Source organism: Scyliorhinus canicula, chromosome 8, assembly GCF_902713615.1.
Source record: "Scyliorhinus canicula chromosome 8, sScyCan1.1, whole genome shotgun sequence".
NCBI classification, from domain to species: Eukaryota; Metazoa; Chordata; class Chondrichthyes; order Carcharhiniformes; family Scyliorhinidae; genus Scyliorhinus; species Scyliorhinus canicula.
Genome location: NC_052153.1, coordinates 192,359,943 through 192,375,178, shown reverse-complemented (window position 1 = coordinate 192,375,178; position 15,236 = coordinate 192,359,943). Strand labels below are relative to the sequence as shown.

At 51.3% G+C, this 15,236-nt stretch overlaps 1 protein-coding gene across 4 annotated transcripts in view; it reads right to left on the bottom strand.

The window, feature by feature from the left end:
• Positions 1–15,236, bottom strand: part of LOC119970771 — a 117,751-nt gene that overhangs the window by 36,371 nt on the left and 66,144 nt on the right. The window lies entirely within an intron of this gene.

Genomic DNA, 15,236 nt, shown 5'->3' with positions numbered 1-15,236 from the left:
CTCTGCCTCCCGAATGATCCTCAGTTCATCCAGCTCCAGCTCCAGTTCCCTAACACGGTCTTCGAAGAGCTGGAGATGGGCGCACTTCCCGCAGGTGATCTCAGCAGGGCCACTGACGGTGCCCCTCACCTCGAACATCCTGCAGGAGGAACATTGCACTGCTCTCTCTCTGCCATCCCTTCCATTTATCCACTTGGCAATTACAGAGAGAAAAAAAAAAGCTGACCTGATATTCCCACTCCCCGCAGGTTAGAGATGGTGGAAGTGTGGAGAGAGGAAAAGGAGAGAAAAGCTCACCTCACCAAATCACCACACAGTCTTTTTTTTTATTGGTTAGAGGAGGAGGATGGGTGGGAGACATGGCATGCGCCATTCTAGAAACATGTCCATCTGTCCCGTCAGTTTACTGCCCAGAGAGTGACGCTCCTGTACTCCCCGTTTGCCAACTTTAAACTTTCTCCTGGCACTGTTTGAATAGATTTTGTTCTGTTAATTGGAGAGCAGTCATTACCTGGAGCAGGCTGCTGGTGGGCCGGATCAATCCCGCCAGTGCCGACTGAACCGCAATCCTTCCTGAGAAATACACAAGGAACAGAAATATTCAGGGAAATCTCACGGTGCGGTCCCAGGTTCAAGTTATACAGAGGACAGATTTCTGAACCCACGGGTAATTGATCGAGCTGGCACAGTGGGTGGTTCACCCGTCACTCTCAGCTTGGCACCAGAGTGTGAGTGACACCCATGGAGCCCAGGGCATCGGCAGCAGCTGCAACAGGAAGAGGGCTCCAGAACCCCACTAAGAGCACGGTAACAAGTGGCTCCAGGCAGCTCGGGGTACCCTTGATTAACTAGACACAGGACGGGGAGGGAAGGTATTGGGGCTCTGAGTGGAATTTTTGTGCAAGGGCTGCTCAAAGTCGTCCGTCGCCGCTTTAGCGCAGAAAGCTCGGAAAGCGGGGCATGGTCGAGAGTCCATCCCCCGCACCAAGTGGAGATTCAGCTTCACAGAGCGGAAGGGAAATGAAATACTTCCACGTTCTGCTCAAGCATTCACCGCAAGTGATGCAAGCGGTAGCACCGTGGTTAGCACTGTTGCTTCACAGCGCCAGGGTCCCAGGTTTGATTCCCGGCTTGGGTCAGTCTGTGCAGAGTCTGCACGTTCTCCCCGTGTCTGTGTGGGTTTCCTCCGGGTGCTCCGGTTTCCTCCCACAAGCCGCGAAAGACGTGCTGTTAGGTGAATTGGACATTCTGAATTCTCCCTCCGTGCATCCGAACAGGCGCCGGAGTGTGGCAACCAGGGCCGGCTCAAGGCACCGGCAACTCGGGCTGTCGCCCGGGGCGCTATGTGCTCGGGGGCGCCAGAGACTCGGGTCCCGCGCATGCGCAGTTGGGCCGGTGCCAACCAGCGCATGCGCGGTGGCCGCCCGCCCCCAGGGCGGCCCCCCGGCTCAGTCCACCCCCCCCCCTCAGTCCCCCCCGCCCTCGGGTCTGCCCCCCGCCCCGCCCTCGGGTCCGCCCCCCCCGCCCCGCCCTCGGGTCCGCCCCCCCTTCGGGTCCGCGGGGTTGGAGCCGGTGAGATCAGACAGTGTGTAACCCGGGGAGGATGGAGCCAGTGAGATCAGACACTGTGTAACCCGGGGAGGATGGAGCCAGTGAGATCAGACAGTGTGTAACCCGGGGAGGATGGAGCCAGTGAGATCAGACAGTGTGTAACCCGGGGAGGATGGAGCCAGTGAGGTCAGACAGTGTGTAACCCGGGGAGGATGGAGCCAGTGAGATCAGACAGTGTGTAACCCGGGGAGGATGGAGCCAGTGAGATCAGACAGTGTGTAACCCGGGGAGGATGGAGCCAGTGAGGTCAGATAATGTGTAACCCACATTAAATGTGCCGAAAGCATGCAGTAATAATAACATTTTGATGTGTACTGTGGATATTTCCTGGAGTCAGGCAGTTGCAGGCATGAAGTAAAAGAAAGTAACCTAATTTATCCTGTCAATATTTGTCTCCTTTTCACTGCTACGATGATCAGATCAGTGAATGATGGAGTGCGGAGGAATCACATGGTGGTTCGTAAACAGGAATGATAGACCGTAGAACAACAGGATTGTGAGAATGTGACGACATGGAGAATGCAACAGGGAACAATTAACTGCAATGGTTTTGTGCTAATTCAAACCACATTGGTTGTCTCTTGGATTTGTGCACGACCCAGTTCACTGAGGAAAGAAGTCCTGTTTATTCTCTCTTTCACATCTCTCTTCCCACCCCCCTCCCATCTGAAGGTATTTGCTCTTACCCTTGACTGCGTGCTTCTCCACCCTGTGCTTACTTTGCCTTGAGCCTTTTCAATTCCGTCCCATTATAAACTGTGTTCACCATTTGCAATTTAACCTTGAGATCTAGTGGGAGTGGAATTCCCGTGAATGGTGGGAGTTGACTATTTCCATTTGCAGTTATTTACTCTCAGTAATTTCCTTCATTGCCAGGGGAACAACCTGTGAGATCTTAGTCCAAGAGTTGGTTGTTATAATTTATACGTGAAAGACAGTGAAACATTCAGTGTCAACTCCTGTCTATGTATTCTCTGGTCTGGGAGTGGGACCATCATCTGGAATCCTGGAATTTCCATACCTGTGAAACAGGGTTAGAACTAGATGGTTCAAAGAAGGGTAGTTTGCTGTTTTCTCCCCCCACAATAGCAGATTATTTGGATGACCCCCCTCGGGTCCGCCACCCCCGCCCCTCCTCGGCCTCGCCCCCCCCGCCCCTCCTCGGCCTCGCCCCCCCGCCCCTCCTCGGCCTCGCCCCCTCCCTCCCCCCCCCCCCCCCCCGCGCCCCCCCCCCTCGGCCCCGGCCCCGCCCCCCTCGGCCCCGCCCCCCCGCGCGCCCCCCCCCCCCCCTCGGCCCCAGCCCCGCCCCCCCTCGGCCCCGGCCCCGCCCCCCCCCCGGCCCCGGCCCCGCCCCCCCCAAGGGCGCCGAAGTTCAGCTTGCCCGGGGCGCCAGCAACCCTAGAGCCGGCGCTGGTGGCAACTAGGGGCTTTTCACAGTAACGTCATTACAGTGTTAATGTACGCCGACTTGTGACACTAATAAAGATGAGCATCCATAACATTTTAATTAGGAAAGTCTCTCCTTTCAGAAAGCACGTACTGCAGCTCAGTGTCCAGAATGCTAGAAATGAGGAAGGGCTTTATTTTTACACTGGGCTGAACTGCAGCTTAATTTGGGGAAGGGAGGTGAAACTGGATTCTGGTTTTAGAACAAGTTGGAATTTGGTAAATTTTGGTAACAATTAACCTGTCTTGTGTGGCTGGGTCTATTTCCATCACTTTCCAGCAGGTGTCTGTGGAGCTGCCTTAAATGGACAAACCATGTCAGCGATTATCACACAATCACACAACTGCAATGGTGCAGAAGGAGGCCATTCGGCCCATCGTGTCTGCGGCGGCCCTCCAAGTGAACTTTACGGCTTAGTGCGTCACCCCTGCACATTGCTTCGATTCAAATAATCACCTCATGCCCTTTTGAATGCCTCGATCGAACAACCCTGAACCAGAACATTTATGCTACAATGTCTGGATCAATAACCAATCATCCTACCTTTCTGAAGATCTGGTGCACCCCATTAGCCATGAAAACCCTAAAGAGATAAAAATGATTTGTAAATATTTTGGTTATTTATTGACAAAAATGCAACACTCTGCCAGTGCAAGGATATCAGACAGAAACCATCTCGCTCATCAATATACATATATCACCTAGTTGAGTATGGATATCTGGGTGGCACAGTGGTTAGCACTGCTGCCTCACAGCTCCAGGGTCCCGGGTTCAATTCCGGCCTTGGGTCACTGTCTGTGTGGAGATTGCACTTTCTCCCCGTGTGTGCGTGGGTTTCCTCCGGGTGCTCCCGTTTCCACCCACTGTCCAAAGATGTACAGGTTAGGTGACTGGCCATGATAAAATTATCCCAAAAGTGTCCAGGGATGTGCAGGTTAGATGGGGAGTCTGACAGCACAGAAGGAGGCCTTTTGGGCCAAGGTTCCTGTGTTAACTCTTTAGAAGTGCTTCCTAGTTAGTCCCATTCCCACGGACTTTCCCGACAACCTGGTAAATTCTAATTTTTCAAAAGTTATCCGACTTCCTTTTGAAAGCGGTCCGTGAATCAGCCTCATTCCAGCTGCCGCGTTCCTGATTCCTGCTCACGGAAATTGCTGGTAAGAAAGGATAGATGGAAAAAAGTACATCAGAGACCGATAGGTCAAGGAAGGTCAAGCCAGCCAATGCAGAAGCAGAGACAGCAAAGGCATTTCTCAGGATGGTTCAGGGCCTGTTTTTCTGGAGTGTGAAATATTTAAAATCTGTCAAAGAACAGCAACCAGGAGAAGCAGAAGGATGTGATGGAATTCCCGCAGGAACAATCAAAAGGCCCAGAGGGAAGGCGGCAGGAGAATTGAATTAACTTCGGCAAAGAGATGGATTCGGATGGAGAGTGGAGAGAAGATTTTTTGAGGAGCACAATGGTCCCATTGGAAAAGAAGACAAATACCACAACACATGAGAAGCATGGCACCGTAATGTTTGATTACCAAAGCATCCAAGGTGGTGTAAATGGGAGACCAAAACAAGCCAACGGGGGGGGGGGGGGGGGGGGGTTTCGCCAGATGAACTGACAGAAGCTGCTGGAAGTGCTGGAGGAAATCAGAGTTGACGGGAGAGAAGGTAGAATAATCGGAGCCCCATCGATGGGACTGTAACAATGAATCACGGAGTTTATAGTGCAGAAGGAGGCCATTTGGCCCATCGAGTCTGCGCCGGCCCTTGGGAAGAGCACTCTACTTAAGCCCATGCCTCCACCCTATCCCTGTAACACCACCTAACCTTTTTGGACACTAAGGGGCAATTCAGCATGGCAAATCCACCTAACCTTTTTGGACACTAAGGGGCAATTCAGCATGGCAAATCCACCTGATCAGCACAGCTTTGGACTGTGGGAGGAAACCGGAGCAGCCGGATGAAACTCACGCAGACACGGGGTGAGCGTGCAGACTCCGCACAGACAGTCACCCGAGGCCGGCATTGAACCCGGGACCCTGGAGCTGTGAAGCAGCAGTGCTAACCACTGTGCTACCGTGCCGCCCAATACAGGAATTGCTGAAACACAAATTGTCATTTGGTAACACGAATGACAAGAGTCGTAACATCAGTCACAAGACTGGGCGGTTTATCGCCCTTCCGTGAGGCTGTATGTCTCAATAACGTTTTCCTTAATTGATCAGCGTCAGCTGCCTCTAGTTGGATGACGTTGGCCCAATACACTCAAAAACAACAACTTATGGCACCTTGAACATAAGACACTTAGAAATGGAATGTCTTCGGGAGGGAATTCCAGAGCTTAGAGTCGAGACAGCAGAAAATGGCTGACAATGGAAAGGAAAGGGAGATGTACAAGAGGTCAGAGTTGGACGAAGAGAGCTTGTGGAGAATTCCCCGGGCTCGAAAAGGTTGTGATGATAGGGAGGGAGAGTCCATGAATGTAAGGGTGAGAATTTCAAATATTCAAGATCATCAACAATATCATCATTGAACTGAGCAGCTTACCACGGCCGTGTGTGTCGTAATGATGTAAAAGCACCGATCGCTCATAAGGGCTCGTGCAAACACTCTGTGGCTTCATTTATTGATTCCAGGCACATGTGAACAGATATTCGTGGACAGAAAATTTGAGGACATCAGAGCTGCAGAGCTGAGTGATTGTGCTCTGCTCCAGGCCAAAGTAAAACTGAGGCTGGGTCACATGGGGCGGCACGGTAGCACAGCGGTTAGCACTGTGGCTTCACAGCGCCTGGGGCCCGGGTTCGATTCCCGGCTTGAGTGACTGTGCGGAGTCGGAATGTTCTCACCGTGTCTGCGCAGGTTTCCTCCGGGTGCTCCGGTTTCCTCCCACAAGTCCTGAAAGACGTGCTTGTTAGCTGAATTGGACATCTGAATTGTCCCTCTGTGTACCCGAACAGGCGCCGGAGTGTGGTGACTAGGGGCTTTTCACAGTAACTTCATTGCAGTGTGTTAATGTAAGCCTACTTGTGAGACTAATAAAGATTATTATCATGACATACTTCCCATAAAGTGATAGCCCTCTGCTATCCTGAAAGACACATTACAGCAGTGACAATGTACCCAAGGCATCTTGCAAGTCCAAATCGAGCAGTGTGAAGAACAAAAAGGGGTTATCCCAATACAGGTGAGTGCCTGAAGGAGACATCGGTATTTAAAAAATACAACCATGATAGAGAATGTGGGGTTTAGTGAGAGGGATGAACTGAACAAGATCAATATTAGTAGAGAAATGGTGCTGGGAAAACTGATGGGATTGAAGGCGGATAAATCTCCAGGGCCTGAGAATCTGCAGCCCAGAGTGCTTAAGGAAGTGGCTCTGGAAATAGTGGCTGCATCGGTGGTCATCTTCCGGGATTCTATAGACTCTGGAACTGTCCCTGCAGATTGGAAGGTAGCTATTTAAAAAGGGAGGAAGAGAGAAAACAGGGAATTAGAGACCAGTAGCCTGACATCGGAAGTGGGAGAAATTCTGAAATCCATTATCAAAGGTTTTGTAGCAGAGTATTTAGAAAACAATGGCAGGATCAGACAGAGTCAGCATGGATTAATGGAGGAGAAATCATGCTTGATAAATCTACTGGAAGTCTTCGAGGATATAAATAGTAGAGTTGATGAGGGGGAGCCAGTGGATGTGGTGTATTTGGACTTTCAGAATGCTTTTGACAAAGTTCCTCATAAGAGATTAGTGTGTAAAATTAAAGAGCATGGGATTGGGGGAGTGTATTGAGGTGGGTAGAAAACTGGTTGGCAGACAGGAAACAAAGAGTAGGAATGAATGGGTCTTTTTTAGATTGGCAGGTATTGACTAGTGGGGTCCCGCAGGGGTCGGTGCTGGGACCCCAGCTATTCACAATATGAAATTAAAATCGCTTATTGTCACGAGTAGACTTCAATGAAGTTACTGTGAAAAGCCCCTAGTCGCCACATGTTCAGGGAGGCTGTCACAGGAATTGAACCGTGCTGCTTGCCTGCTTGGTCTGCTTTAAAAGCCAGCGATTTAGCCCAGTGTGCTAATATACATTAGTGATTTAGATGAGGGAAAAATGTAATATCTCTAAATTTGCAGGTGACACCAAGTTGTGTGGGAGGGTGAGCTGTGAGGAGGATGCAGAGATCCTACAGTGTGATTTGGACAAGTTGAGTGAGTGGGCAAATGAATGGCAGATGCAGTATAATTTGGATAAATGTGAGGCTATCCATTTTGGTAGCAAAAACAAGAAGACAGACTATTATCTGAATGGCCATAAATTAGTATAGCGGAATGTGCAACGGGACCTGGGTGCCCTTGTGCACCATTCGCTGAAGGTAAGCGTGCAGGTACAGCAGGCGGTAAAGGAGGCAAATGGTATGTTGGCCTTCATTGCGAGAGGATTTGAGTGCAGGGATGTCTTGCTGCAATTATACAGGTTCTTGGTGAGGTCACACCTGGAGTACTTTGTACAGTTTTGGTCTCCTTCTCTGAGGAAGGATGTTCTTGCTCTGGGGGGAGTGCAGTGAAGGTTTACCAGACTGATTTCTGGGATGGCGGAACTGGCACATGAGGAGAGATTGAATCTGTAAGGATTGTATACGCTGGAGTTCAGAATGAGGGGGGATCTCATAGAGACCTATAAAATTCTAACAGGACTGGACAGGGGAGATGCAGGAAGGATATCCCTGATGGTGGGGGTGTCCAGAACCAGGGGTCACAGTCTGATGATAAAGGGTAGACCATTTAGGACAGAGATGAGGAGAAATGTCTTCACCCAGAGAGTGGTCGGCCTGTGGAATTCGTAACCACAGGAAGTAGTTGAGGCCAAAACATTGTATGTTTTCAAGAAGCAGTTAGATATCGCACTGAGGGCGAAGGGGATCAAGGGATATATGGGGGGCTGGATTAGGCTATTGAGTTGGATGATCAGCCATGATCAGAATGAATGGCAGAGCTGGCTAGAAGGGCCGAACGGCCTCTTCCTGCTCCAGTTTCTATGTTTCTGTGAGATCCCAATACATTTCTCTCTCACCAAGGTGACCATTGTCACTATGTCTAGCTTCTTTGTGTATTTGTTTAAAGGCTAAAACCATGAAAGGGAATAAATCTCTTATATCGGATTACAGCTTCCTTTCTATTCCTTTGGGGTTCTGTACAGTGGGCGCCAATGGAAAGTGATTGGTCGAACGGGATTCTATAATGCGTTGGAAAGAGATTGTCAGTGAACTGCCTGAAATTCTAAATTCATTCTGACACCATGAAAGCTCATGCTTGAGTCGGGTGCTGGAGTGCGGTTGGGGCTCAGCGGACAGGCCAGCGCCGACCCCACAGCCTGTTGGCCAAAGGCAAAGTTGGTGTCTTCAGAAGATGAGAAAATTGGTGAGGAGAAAAATTTTCCGCATAACTGTCCGCTGTTGTTTCAAACACAGAACCGTTTTGCTATATTCGACCTCATCCTGTACAGAACCCACCTCCTTTCTTCCTGAAGATGATGAAGCTGACGAGGAGGAAGAGCAGGAGAATCAGCAGTGGAATGATCAGCAGATATATTTTAAAGTTGGAATTATATGGTGCCTCTGTAAAACAGCAAGAGCAACATTGAAAAGCAACAGCTGAAAATCAGTACGTTCACGCGAGCGAATGTCCACTTATTTCAGTTTGTGATACCCACAGGCCAATACTGTCATGAATTTAATAATCAACTTTATTGTCACAAGTAGGCTAACATTAACACTGCAATGAAGTTACTGTGAAAATCCCCTCGTCGCCATATTCCGGCGCCTGTTCGGGTACACGGAGGGAGAATTCAGCACGTCCAAATTACCTAACAAGCACGTCTTTCAGGACTTGTGGGAGGAAACCGGAGCACCCGGAGGAAACCCACGCAGACACGGGGAGGACGTGCAGACTCCACACAGACAGTGACCCAAGCCAGGAATCGAGCCTGTGACCCTGCCGCTGTGAAGCCACAGTGCTAACCACTGTGCAACCGTGCTGCCCTATTGCAGTGTCTTCTTCTGAGTGAGACATTAAACCAAGCTCCCGACTGCCTGATCCGAGGCGGATGCTAAAGACCTCGTGGCACTTTCCAAAGGAATTCCGTTAGTGTCATGCCAACGTTCCCGCTAAGTCACCCGAGTGTGTGGCCACGCGGCAATCAGAAAGTTACAGTATGTTCCCGCCAGATACCACGGGCTGTACCTGTAGACCTCCCAAGCGTCAGATTTGCGAGGGGATCCTCAAAGACGTGTTAGGGAATGCTTCTCGGAATTCCTTGGTAAGAGCTGCACAGCAGCGGCCCGAAAGTGCGAACTCCCTCTGGGAAATTGCCCTACTCCGGGAATACTGCGAAAATGCAATTTAAATCGCAAATTTCGGATGGTTCCAGCTTGTGTTACACAAATAGAACATAGAACATACAATGCAGAAGGGGGCCATTCGGCCCACTGAGCCTGGACCGACCCACTGAAGCCCTCACTTCCACCCTATCCCTGTAACCCAATAACCCCATCGAAGATTTTTGGTCACTAAGGGGCAATTTAGCATGGCCAATCCACCTAGCCTGCACGTCTTTGGACTGTGGGAGGAAACTGGAGCACCCGGAGGAAACCCACGCACACACGGGGAGAACGTGCAGACTCCACACAGACAGTGACCCAGCGGGGAATCGAACCTGGGACCCTGGCGCTGTGAAGCCATAGTGCTACCGTGCTACCCAGTATTTACCCAGAAATAGTTATCCAGAAAAAGATGGAAACATAGAAAACGGGAGCAGGAGGAGGCCATTAGGTCCTTCGAGCCTGCTTCGCCATTCAATATGAACATGGCTGATTATCCAACTCGCTAACCTGTTCATCCATTCCTCCCCATCCTTTGATCCCTTTAGCCCTAAGTGCTACATCTAACTCCCTGGAACATCAGGACGCAGTTCAGCGACCCCGTTGCGTCCGGTGCAGATCCGGGCAAAACGGGAAATCACGCAAGAGCCCCAGACCGAGCACAAATGCCGGGTGTCATCCGACTCGTTCCGCCCGGCGCAATCAGTATCTTTCCCTCACTGGGCGAGATCCAGGTCTGCATATTTAAATTAGCCTAATTCACCCGAGCTCACCCATTCAACGATTGTCCCTGTGAAATCTCACTAGGTCGCCATTAACTACAGATCCCCACAAACGTGGATCGGGCGTACCGGCATCTCGGGGAGTCCCGCAGATCAGTGGAGACCCCGGGTGGTCGGGGACAGGGCAGTGTGGTACCCCAGCACTCCCCCTGGCACCTGGACACCCTGGCACTGCTGGCCTGGCAACCTGTCAATGCCACTCTGGCATTACTAGGGTGCGGGCTGGCAATGCCCAGGGTGTTTGGGTGCTAGGTTGGCACTGCCACGCTTTGCTCCATGGTGGGCCTTGCCAATTAGAGGGGGAAGTGAAGGGGGGTTCACAGGGGCCTCAGGATGAGGGGGTGGGGGGGTTGATAAAGTGTGCAGGGGCGGGGGGGGGGGGGGGGGGGGGGTCGGGGCTGCCGATCAAAACACGAACAGCCATTCCTGATGGTGAGATCAACAAAACCGATCCAACAGCAGTTTCAACTACTTCCTGTAGTCAGGCCAACCACTGTCTGGGTGAAGAAATTTCTCCTCATCTCTGTCCTAAATGGTCTCCCCCGTATCCTCAGACTGTGACCCCTGGTTCTGGACCCACCCACCATTGGCAGCATCCTTCCTGCATCTACCCTGTCCAGTCCTGATAGAATTTTCTAGGTTTCTATGATGGTGAACTCCAGCGAAAACAATCCTAACCGACTCAGTCTCTCCCCAGCCGTTAGTCCCACCATCCCAGAAATCAGTCTGGTAAACCTTCTCTGCACTCTCTCTAGCGCAGGAACATCCTTCCTCAGATAAAGAGACCAAAGCTGCACACAATACTCCAGGTGTGGCCTCACCAAGGCCCTGTATAATTGCAGCAACACATCCCTGCTCCTGAACTCGAATCCTCTCGCAATGAAGGCCAACTTACCATTTGCCTTCTTTACCGCCTGCTGCATCTTCATGCTTATCTTCAGCGACTGGTGTACGAGGGCACCCAGGCTCACATTTATCCACATTAGCTGCATTTGCCAAACATTTGCCCACTCACTCAACTTGGCCAAGTCACAGAGAAGCACCTCAACATGCTCCTCACAGCTCGGCCTCCCACCCAGCTACGTACCGTCTGCAAATTTGGCAATATTGCAATTAGTTCCCTCATCGAATTCATTAATATATATTGTGAATAGCTGGGGTCTTAGCACTGGTCCCTGCGGAACCTGGTTAGCACTGTTGCTTCACAGCGCCAGGGTCCCAGGTTCGATTCCTGACTTGGGTCACTGTCTGTGTGGAGTCTGCACGTTCTCCCCGTGTGTGCGTGGGTTTCCTCCGGGTGCTCCGGTTTCCTCCCACAGTCCAAAGATGTGCAGGTTAGGTGGATTGGCCATGCTAAATTGCCCTTAGGGTCCAAAATTACCCTTAGTGTTGGATGGGGTTACTGGGTTATGGGGATTGGGTGGAGGTGAGGGCTTGGATAGGATGCTCTTTCCAAGAGCCGGTGCAAACTCGATGGGCCGAATGGCCTCCTTCTGCACTGTAGGAATTCTATGGTTCTATAACAAGGAAGCAATTGGTTAACTGTGTGGCAAAGATTATACATCTAGACCAATATTCCAAAGAATGAAATGAAAAATGAAAATGAAAATCGCTTATTGTCACGAGTAGGCTTCAATGAAGTTACTGTGAAAAGCCCCTAGTCGCCACATTCCGGCGCCTGTCCGGGGAGGCTGGTACGGGAATCGAACCATGCTGCTGGCCTGCTTGGTCTGCTTTAAAAGCCAGTGATTTAGCCCAGTGTGCTAAACCAGCCCCAGTTCCAATATTGGTATCAGAGCAGTTCCCAGATCCTGTGCTAACCCACATGAGGGCCTCAATGTTATCGCTCCCTGTTGATAATCCACGTGTGAAAGCCGGGCTACATCAGGTCCAGCATGGCTGTGATGCCTCCCCCAGTCAAATGGACACTTGGGGGTAACGGACGGATTACTCTGGATGAAGGATTAAAATAGTTCCATTTCAATCAAAAGAGACATTTATACTGTTGTGTCTTCCAGCTAAATGTCAGAGTGACTTTGGGTTGCAGATTGTACTGAATGGTACGGGTGCATCGATGTCTTTTAATACAAATATCAAAATGCACCTAAAAAGATCAGCACCTGCAAACTATATCCAATACAAAAAGCATCAACATTCACAAACTCTCTATTCACTGGGGAATGCGGCAATGATTCCTTACCATGTTTGACCTGCAGCTGTGTCTCAGTCTGGATCAGGTATTGATAATGGTCCCGTTCCTCCTTGTACTCTACCAGACACAGGTAAGTGTGACTATCATTCATGCTCAGCTGCTTTATCCTGATTGAGGCGTTTCCCTCCTTTGGGTTCCCGATGAGCTCGTATCGATTTTCACCGTTTACAGTTGTCCACAATCCATTTGGCTGGGGTGTAAATGTGACCACCCGTTCATAGGTCTCCTTCCTCATCCAGCTAACAGTGGTCAGGGTGTGGGAGTTCCTGGGTATGAACGTACAGGGTAATGTAACCGAAGCTCCCTCAGTGCCACTCACCACTGACTCATTTCCACCGGCAACTGAGGAAAGGAAAAACAACATAATGAATCCTTCAGTCTGCAGAATGTTTAGATTCCATTTGTTGTGTATCTTTCAACTTCACAACAGAATGGATACTCCAAGGCTCCACTCGTCTCTCTCACAGACTGCACCAACACACCCATCTTTCACCCTGAACTCCCTGGTGTCAGATAGATCACAAGGGCCCATTCAATCCAGTCAAATTCATTCATCCAAAACCCCACCCCCATTGCAAAATAAGAAGTCTTACAACACCAGGTTAAAGTCCAACAGGTCTGTTTCAAACACGAGCTTTCGGAGCACTGCTCCTTCCTCGGGTGAATCAGGTGGAGCTGCGCTCCGAAAGCCACTGTTTGAAACAAACCTTGGACTTTAACCTGGTGCTGTAAGACTTCTTACTGTGCTCACCCCAGTCCAACGTCGGCATCTCCACATCATGGCTGCAATTGCAAAATCAAATTGTTCTTTGAATTGGTTCAGGGATTACCCCACCTCCCCCAGCCCCATTACTCCAGAAGTCCCCCCCTCCCCTCATCCCGCTATGTGCTCACCCAATGAGAGTTTAAGAGGTTCCAGCCAATGCCTTTACAGGAGAGAGCCCATTGTTTCCGATTTTGGAGGCTGGGCAGGAGGCAAACAGGAGAGCTCCAACACCAGGCTGGGGGCGAGGGAGGGGGTGTGTACTTGTTGAATTCACGGGGGACAGCTACCACCCTGAACATGATGTGGAGGGCAGGGACAGCTACCACCCTGAACATGATGTGGAGGGACAGCTACCACCCTGTACATGATGTGGAGGGTAGGGGACAGCTACCACCCTGAACATGATGTGGAGGGACAGCTACCGCCCTGAACATGATGTGGAGGGACAGCTACCACCCTGAACATGATGTGGAGGAACAGCTACCACCCTGAACATGATGTGGAGGGACAGCTACCACCCTGAACATGATGTGGAGGGACAGCTACCACCCTGAACATGATGTGGAGGGTAGGGGACAGCTACCACCCTGAACATGATGTGGAGGGACAGCTACCACCCTGAACATGATGTGGAGGGTAGGGGACAGCTACCACCCTGAACATGATGTGGAGGGCAGGGGACAGCTACCACCCTGAACATGATGTGGGCAGGGGACAGCTACCACCCTGAACATGATGTGGAGGGTAGGGACAGCTACCACCCTGAACATGATGTGGAGGGCAGGGGACAGCTACCACCCTGAACATGATGTGGAGGGACAGCTACCACCCTGAACATGATGTGGAGGGACAGCTACCACCCTGAACATGATGTGGAGGGCAGGGGACAGCTACCACCCTGAACATGATGTGGAGGGTAGGGGACAGCTACCACCCTGAACATGATGTGGAGGGACAGCTACCACCCTGAACATGATGTGGAGGGCAGGGGACAGCTACCACCCTGAACATGATGTGGAGGGACAGCTACCACCCTGAACATGATGTGGAGGGCAGGGGACAGCTACCACCCTGAACATGATGTGGAGCGACAGCTACCACCCTGAACATGATGTGGAGGGACAGCTACCACCCTGAACATGATGTGGAGGGCAGGGGACAGCTTCCACCCTGAACATGATGTGGGCAGGGGACAGCTCCCACCCTGAACATGATGTGGAGGGCAGGGGACAGCTACCACCCTGAACATGATGTGGAGGGTAGGGGACAGCTACCACCCTGAACATGATGTGGAGGGGCAGCTACCACCCTGAACGTGATGTGGAGGGTAGGGGACAGCTACCACCCTGAACATGATGTGGAGGGTCAGCTACCACCCTGAACATGATGTGGAGGGACAGCTACCACCCTGAACGTGATGTGGAGGGTAGGGGACAGCTACCACCCTGAACATGATGTGGAGGGACAGCTCCCACCCTGAACATGATGTGGAGGGACAGCTCCCACCCTGAACATGATGTGGAGGGACAGCTACTACCCTGAACATGATGTGGAGGGACAGCTACCACCCTGAACATGATGTGGAGGGACAGCTACCACCCTGAACATGATGTGGAGGGACAGCTCCCACCCTGAACATGATGTGGAGGGTAGGGGACAGCTCCCACCCTGAACATGATGTGGAGGGTAGGGGACAGATACCACCCTGAACATGATGTGGAGGGACAGCTACCACCCTGAACATGATGTGGAGGGCAGGGGACAGCTACCACCCTGAACATGATGTGGAGGGTAGGGACAGATACCACCCTGAACATGATGTGGAGGGCAGGGGACAGCTACCACCCTGAACATGATGTGGAGGGACAGCTACCACCCTGAACATGATGTGGAGGGACAGCTACCACCCTGAACATGATGTGGAGGGCAGGGGACAGCTACCACCCTGAACATGATGTGGAGGGACAGCTCCCACCCTGAACATGATGTGGAGGGACAGCTACCACCCTGAACATGATGTGGAGGGCAGGGGACAGCTACCACCCTGAACAT